Raw genomic sequence first — 8,350 nt, 5'->3', positions numbered from 1 at the left:
ACGAGTACGACTCCCTCATCCGCGTTCTTGCAACGCTTCCGCATCGCGATCTACAAGGGTATGTAGATGCACTCCCCTTCCCTCGTTGCTAGATTACTCCATAGATTGATCTTGGTGATGCGTAGAAAATTTTGAATTTCTGCTACGTTCCCCAACACAGATGTCCTAGTGTGAGGACTTAGTCGTGAGGCCAACGCATCTATGTGGTAGCTTGAGAGGGGTTGAGCGGAACCGAGAGACGCAACACAAGACAAGGGTTTAGACAGCTTCGGGCCCCGGGAAACATCATCCGGTAATAACCCTACATGTTGTTTGTGGCTAGGTCTCATTATCATCACGAGGGAGTCGTCGTAAACCGGCTCTTTGTGTCTAGCCCTGAGATTGTTTCTTCTTGCTTGTCCCTCTTTGGGGAGCCCTGCCCCTCCTTATATATGTTGAAGAGGCGGTTTACATGACTGGTCCTAGTTGGATTAGGATTACTCTATTACAAGTGGAGTCCTAGTCTTGCTTCCTTTGTAGGAGAATATTCCTTATGTCTTCCTCTTAAACCGGCCCACCATAACATGAGCCGGCCTTTCATGAACCGCCCGTTGGGCCACCGGGTTCTTGTCGCTCCTCTAACCCGCCTGCCGGATTACCAATGAATCGTAAACCGCCAGGTCCAAGCGGGTCGCCAGTGAATCGCCAAACTCCAGCCGGGTCATACATCCGGCGGTTTATACCGCGGGGTATATCCCCGACACTACCCCTTCAAGAAGGAATCACCGTACGTGCGCCGATGATGGCGAGTTCACCACAAGGTTGAACTTCGGATTCTCATCCCCAAAGCAAAGCTTCAATCCACCACCTTCAGCAAGCATACGACCCAGGCGCACAATGACATAGCCCGATCAAAGATCTTGTGTTTCCATCGAAGTGCATAAGTCTGAATTGAATCTCTAGACACAAAAATCTACCGTCCCATTGAATCCATACACAAGATTTCTCGATTGGGGGCAAACCCTAGATCGATGGATACACAAAAGAAGAACACAAAAAGGAAGGGGAAATTACTCACTTCACTGCGGGGGTCTCTCCTCCCTTCTCACTCTCGACAGCGCTGTCGCCTGGAACCCCTTCGGAGAGGAAAGAGTGTGGATTGAGCAAAGGAATGAGAATCACCACCTCCCCTCACGATGAAAAAAAAACAAGGGAAAATGCGAGGCGACGGCAACAACCGAGACAAAACAAAATGGCCTACCAGCCCAAAAATCGCGAAAAGAAACACAAGCAACGGCCCGCCCCTACTCGCACGGCCGCGAACGCGGGCCGTTGCGCCTGACAACGTGACGCAATTAAGTTGCACGAATATTATAGACAAAACAAGATGTCGTTCTAGACTTAGATGTGAGATAATATTTCACATCTAGATGTGAAATAGCAGTTCCGTATAGATATAGGCTGATGCAGGTGCTGTGCTTCTGTTGGACACGCGCGCGCAAGGCTTCGTTCCTCGGTTTCGTGATTGCACTAAGTATATATACAAGTACGACGCCTGCAAATTCACGAATAAGTGAAAGATGCTGGTTTTTCTCATGCGTAGTACTTTCAGCTAGCAATATTTTAAAAGGTCGTCAGTCCACTGTTTCCTTCACTCGCTCAAGAAGGTCCTCTTACAAACCTAGTGGCTGCCGGTTCCCCCTCCTTTGACCGGGCTCACCAACATTGGGAGGGGTCTTCACCATAGATCGGTCCCCCTGCTTTGACCGACCACAACGGCATTGGGAGGGATGGAGATAGATCGGTTCCCCCTCCTTTGACCGACCTCACCGACATTGGAAGGGATGGAGATAGATCGGTTGCCCCTCCTTCGACCGGCCTCACTAGCATTCGAAGAGATGGAGATACATCGGTCCCCCCTCCTTTGACCTGCCTCACCCGCATTGGGAGGGATGGAGATAGATCGGTCCCCCCTCCTTCGACCGGCCTCACCGGCATTCGGAGAGATGGAGACAGATCGGTTCCCCCTCCTTCAACCGGCCTCACTAGCATTCGAAGAGATGGAGATACATCGGTCCACCCTCCTTTGACCTGCCTCACCCGCATTGGGAGGGATGGAGATAGATCGGTTCCCCCTCCTTCGACCGGCCTCACCGACATTCAAAGAGATGGAGACAGATCGATTCCCCCTCCTTTAACGGGCCTCGCCGACATTGGGAGAGATGGAGATAGATCGGTCCCCACTCCTTTGACCGGCCTCACCGGCATTGGGAGGGATAGAGAACGCCATCTATGAGTGGAGTTCTTAATAATACAAGTATTTTATTAAATTGGTTTAGGGTTTTGATAGCCGTCTTCTTCATTGAAAGATTTATCTATTATTTTTACTTTTACGGCCGTCTTCAGAGAAATATTCTGAAGATTTGCTAGTTTCTTTTAGACTTTATTTTGTAATTGCTGTAGTTAGCTCATGTATCTCTGCAATGTACAATTCCCTACTATAAATATATCATGGTATTGATTGTCAAAAATATTTTGTTTCATCAAGACAGATTTTCCTTTTAGAGAAGGCACGCTCAACGACCAACAACAAATTACAACTATGCTGGTTCGTTTCTTCTTTCTTTGATTGCATGCTACAAGTCTGTCGAAGCTCGAAAATGAACAAGGGACACATGCACGGGGCGGCCTCGGCCATACCAGTTTTTCAAGACTGCAATAGCCACTTACCCAAGCATATCATGCCACGCAACAATCCTTCACTAGTCCAAAGGGTCCATGAAACTCACAGCCTGCCACAAAAGGAATCTAACAAAGAGGGCAAAATTGCCCCACCAAGAGCCAATGCCTCAGGTCTAGCAACATACAACAGCTTACAAATTAAGTGCCTTTAAAATCCAGAATGTATATTCTTTTTCTGTCAAAATAACAGTCAAATTATGGGCAAGCAAACAGCAGAGAAAGGAGGCATCAATTAGTTCCAAACATCTAAAATTGCTTTTAAATCAACCAGACTTATAGCAAACCAGCAGGATTCATGCAGGAAAATCACAATCATGCATGTAGCCAGAATCAGCAGTCACAAAAATAAACAAGCCATTACCAGTTACAAATCCAAAACAAGCCACTCAGTAGACATAAAACCATGAGTGAAAACACATACTACCCACCATTCAGTTTATAACTACTAACATCAGATAATGATAACAGTAAATGTCTCCAGTGGACTTTAAGTACCAGTTCCACATGTTATGTTGCCAACATCTCAAATCTTCAACGTCTTTTCACTCGCACCGAACTCTCTTGCTTCTATCTCTCTCTGGCCAAAAAAAAAACAGAGATGTTTGTCAAAAACAATACTATTAACATGACCATATGTCAGGTTACCTAAAAATAATTTTAAAAAGGAACAAGTGCAAGGTTGAGTACATATGCAGTGATATTAATTAATTGGGCAAAACCAATAAAATGTCTAGGGTCAGTCCAGGATGCTGTGAATTAAAATTGTTGAAGCAGCTATATTTGTCAAAGGTACATTTTGGTACTTTTGACATCTTCAATTCAGACACTTCGCAGTGTTCAGCTCTGGTTTGAAATTATGCTTCATCTGCTATGTTCATTTTTGAATGCACTTGACTCGTGCAATTCCAAGTTCAGAAACAAACTACAGGTACGCTGTTATATTCACCGAATGCCCAGGTCATCAAATCTTAAAGTGGAGAGGTGAAGCTAATGATAACACTATCTCTATCAAGTAAAAAAGGAAGAAGAAAAAACAGGATTGAAACATGCAAAGGAGTGTCATCATGATGTGCAAGTCGTAATATGACAAGGGGGCAGAGTAATTTTGTAGTAAAAAAAATGATTTCAGAATCATGACTGCAGATGAGCATCAATATCGGGCATCTACTCTTAAACCTGATGAGGTGGCCAAATATCCTTTTCAATTAGCAAGTATGAAGCAAAGTGGATGTGATAAACAAGCATTAGAATGTTAATCATTTTAAAACCTAGGCATAATTACAGTAGCACAGAAATGAAAGCATGTTCAGTGATGGCGAATATAAATAAAATGACAGTAGTATGCAAATGAAACTATGCTTAGTGGTGGTGGTAGTACCGGTCGATCGTGTAAATGCTGTCGGTACGCACTGAACTCGCTGGCAAAGAGTTGGTCACAAATACGCCTTGTAGGCTGTGGAGAGATCTGGACCTCGTTATTCTTCATGTCAACACGAAGCAAATACTGGCCTTTATGCTCTAGTCGATGGTCCACGATGCTTTCATCATTCACGACCAAGTAGACAACCCCGTCTTCATGGATGCTCAGGACAGGAAGAGACGGAATAAGCTGTCTCAAAACAGTAGACTGATAGTTGACGTTTGCCCAGATTTTATCAACATTGTACTTGGAGGTTTTGATCCAGTGTGAGTGATCAGTCAACAGAGTCCAGAGCGAGAGTTCCAATCCAGATTCATCCAAGGAGACAAGCTTGATGTGGTCACAAACACAGGCCATGGAACGGAACTCCTCAGGGCGGGTGCAGAACTTGATGATATAGCTGGACTCCTCTAAGTTCCTATCCAGGGCTGGACAGTCTTGTGGCAGCTTGACAAAGCTGAACTCCTTTAAGTTCCAATCCAGGGCTGGACAGTCTTGTGGCAGCTTGATAAAGCTGAACTTGTTGTCGCAGTCTTGGTTGAGATCACAGAGCAACATGCCTTTGAGCAGATCCACCCAGCAAAGGGTAGAGCCCCGGTAAGAGAAGCACGAGTCAACGGTGAATCTGCTGGGTGGAAGGGGATGGCTCCCGGGTACCGAGACCCATTTCGGTTCTGGGGCGGACGACTTCCACAGCCAGACCCCAGCCAGACCCCCGCCTTTCTTGATGAGCTCGGCAAGAAGGTAGCCCTCCCCATGGGGGTCGCACATGATGACGGCCGACTGGTGCCCCATGGCTCCACGCAAGTCGTCGGAGGGAAGAGGGGGGATGACGGAGAGGGAGTCGTTGCTGGCGTCGTAGATGAGATAGCCTCCCAGCAAATCGGAGCCAGGGCGGTACCCTCCGGCATAAAGGGCGACCAGGTTCTTGTCCGTGCTGGAGATGCGGGCCGAGTCCAGGTCCATGCATGTCGGCGGGAGCGGTCGGGATTGCGGCGGCACCAGTATGTGGAGGAAGGAGAGCTCCGGCGGATTGTCGACGACTGCGCGGGCCTTGAAGGTCCGCAGGTACCTGATGACATCCTCCCTCATCGCTTTGCGGGTTGGCAGCATTCCTTCATAGAACCCCCACCGGAACTGTCGGCCCTCGTCGTGGGGGCTGAAATCAATCTCGCGGGCGAGCAGAACCATGGAACGGGCCATGGCGGCTAGCTAGCTTTGGATTAGGGTTTGGTGGAGGGAGAAGGGATTTGGGGATCGAGGATGGCGGCGCCGCTAGGGTTAGGGTTGGGGTGGAGGAAGCAGCAGGCAGCGATTTGATTTGGGGATCGAGCGAGGAAGGAGAAGCCCAGATCTAAAATACTAGCAGGGAAACCGGCGTGCCGTCAAGAAGGGTGGGCGAGACGGTGGACACACGAGGAGGGCCTGCAGTTCGGCCCAAGTTTAAGCCTGTCATCTTTTAGCAAAGCCTCGTTTTTTTGATTTCCAGCCCAACCGCTGTTTGTTGTGTTTTTTTATTGTCCAGCCCAGTTTTGGGAAAAAGACAGAAAAAATTGGCGCACCTAACGACAATAGAACTCTCAACCATCTTGCACCTAAACTGGAACTAATGAATGTTGGTGGCAAAAGATCAACGCGAATATTTAACAACTCAATGCTGCATGAAACCTTGTCTGAACAATTTATTGAAAAATTGTGAATAATTTTGAAAATGCCGAATTTTTTTTAAACGGAAAGAATTTTTGGAACTTCAAGTTTTTTTTTTGAAAATTCTGAACAAAAATATAATTCCAAACACTTTTTGAAACACGAGAAGTTTTGGAAACGCGAACAATTTTTTATATCCTGAAAATACTTTTAAATGCGAATTTTTTTGAAAATTCTGGACATTTTCTGAAAACACGGACAAATTTTGAAAATGGACACATTTCTTGAAATTCCCAAAAAAATTCAAAAAAATGAAATGTTTTATGAAAACATGAACACCTTTTGAATTTGTGAATAATTTTTTAAAATGGGAGCATGTTTCAAACATTCAGAGCATTTCTTATAAACAAACTAAAGTTTTGTAGTGTAGGATGAACTTTTTATATATACGATAAACATTTTCTTTAACAAACTGGACATTTTTTAGTGTACAGTGAACCTTTTTAGTTTTCTAGTGTGTACTTGTATGCGCTAATTCTCGTGCAAGCCTTTTCTGCCTTGCGTTGGATATGTGCATGTGCTAGTACGTACCTTGATATGCACAAACATGCAAAGCTCATCGAAGGATCAGCTAATGCATGTACTGGTGTGATGACATGCTTCCTTCCCTATGTATCCTACCCATAACAAATAACTTCCACATTCAACAAATGAATTGTAGGGCTTAGTCACGTAAGAGGCAAAAAAAAAATCAGCCCCATTTACGAGTCGATAGTGGACTTGCAACCGAGGAAACAAATTTAGGCTCAGTTGTGAGTCAAATAATGGAGTTGCAAACTAGGGAAAAAATGTCAAAGAGCCCAGTTGCATGTTAATGGTGGACAACTCGGGCAAATAAAAGGGTCAGCCCAGTTGCTAGTCGATGTTGGACTTGCAATTGAGTTAAAAATGTCGGGCTGAATTGCAAGTCAAGGGTGGACTTACAAATAGGGCAAAAAAGGGATGAAGGGCCCAGTTACGAGTTGATGTTGGACTTGCAATTGGGTAAAATACGTCGGACCGAATTGCAAGTCAAGGGTGGACTTACAACTAGGGCAAAAAAGGATGAAGGGCCCAGTTATGAGTCGATGTTGGACTTGCAATTGAGTGGCCGAATTGCAAGTCAAGGGTGGACTTACAACTAGGGCCAAAAAAGGATGAAGAGCCCAGTTGCATGTTAACAGAGGACTTGCAACTAGGTTGAAAAAAGGCCCGGGCCTAGTTACAAGTCGTTGGTTGGCTTGCAGCTGCTGTAAAGAAAAGGATCAAGAGCCCAGTTTGAGCTGATGGTTGTCTTGTAATTGGGATAAAAAAGGGGCGGGCCTAGTTGCGAGTCGATGATTCACTTGAGATTGCGACAAAAAAAGTCAACACCTAGTTGCGAGTCAAGAGTGGACTTGCAACTAGGGCAAAAAGGATCAAGGGTCCAGTTGCATGTCAGTGGAGAACTTGCAAATGGGACGAAAGAAGGCTCGAGCCCAGTTGCAAGTAGTTGGCTGAGTTGCAACCACGGAAAAGAAAAGGATCGAGAGCCCATCTTTGAGTCAATGGTTAAAATAGGAGCGGGCCCAGTTGCGAGTCGATGTTAACTTGCAAACTGGGACCCAAAACAATCAACACCTAGTTACGAGTCAATGGTGGACTTGCAACTGAGGAAAAAAATCAGACCTAGTTGCACGTTAAGGTGGACTTGCAACTAATGCAAAAAAAAGACTCGAACCTAATTATAAAATAAAAGAAACATCAAACCGGTTGCGAGTGAAAGGTGGACTTGTAACTGGATGAAAGGATCGATATAGTTGACTAGAGGGAGGGGGTGAATAGAGAACTAACATTTTTTAGCTTTTCTTTACCAATTTAAACTTTGCATCAAAGTAGGTTGTCTAGATGTGCAACTAGGTGAGCAACCTATATGATGTAACAACAACAAGCACACAAGCAAGCAAGAGATGCAACGCAATATAAGCTTGCACAAGTAGAGGTACGAGATAACCAAGAGTGGAGCCGGTGAAGACGAGGATGTGTTACAGAAGTTCCTTCCTTTTGAGGGGAAGTACGTCTCCGTTGGAGCGGTGTGGAGGCACAATGCACCCCAAGAAGACACTAGGGCCACCGTATTCTCCTCACGCCCTCACACAATGCGAGATGCCGTGATTCCACTATTGGTGCCCTTGAAGGCGACGACCGGACCTTTACAAACAAGGTTGGGGCAATCTCCACAACTTAATTGGAGGCTCCCAACGACACCACGAAGCTTCACCACAATGGAATATGGCTCCGCAGTGACCTCAACCGTCTAGGGTGCTCAAACACCCAAGAGTAACAAGATTCGCAAGGGATTAGTGGGGGGAATCAAATTTCTCTTGGTGGAAGTGCAGACCGGTGCCTCCTCAACCAATCCCTAGAAAATCAACAAGTTTGATTGGCTAGGGAGAGGGATCGGGCAAAAATGGAGCTTAGAGCAACAATGGAGCTTGGGAGTGGAAGATGTGGTCAACTTGGAGAAGAAGACTCCCCTTTTAT

At 45.7% G+C, this 8,350-nt stretch overlaps 1 long non-coding RNA gene across 1 annotated transcript; it reads right to left on the bottom strand.

Moving 5' to 3' along the window:
* Nucleotides 1–2,953: 2,953 nt before the first annotated feature.
* On the bottom strand, nucleotides 2,954–5,471 carry LOC109772695 (uncharacterized). Its single transcript, XR_005770216.3, has 2 exons — nucleotides 4,100–5,471; nucleotides 2,954–3,298 (listed from the first exon to the last, which is right to left on the bottom strand). It is a non-coding gene; the product is annotated as an uncharacterized lncRNA (long non-coding RNA).
* Nucleotides 5,472–8,350: the final 2,879 nt, after the last annotated feature.

Source organism: Aegilops tauschii, chromosome 2 (assembly GCF_002575655.3).
Source record: "Aegilops tauschii subsp. strangulata cultivar AL8/78 chromosome 2, Aet v6.0, whole genome shotgun sequence".
NCBI classification, from domain to species: Eukaryota; Viridiplantae; Streptophyta; class Magnoliopsida; order Poales; family Poaceae; genus Aegilops; species Aegilops tauschii.
Note: the sequence above shows the minus strand (reverse complement) of the source record. Positions and strands in the feature narration are given on the sequence as shown.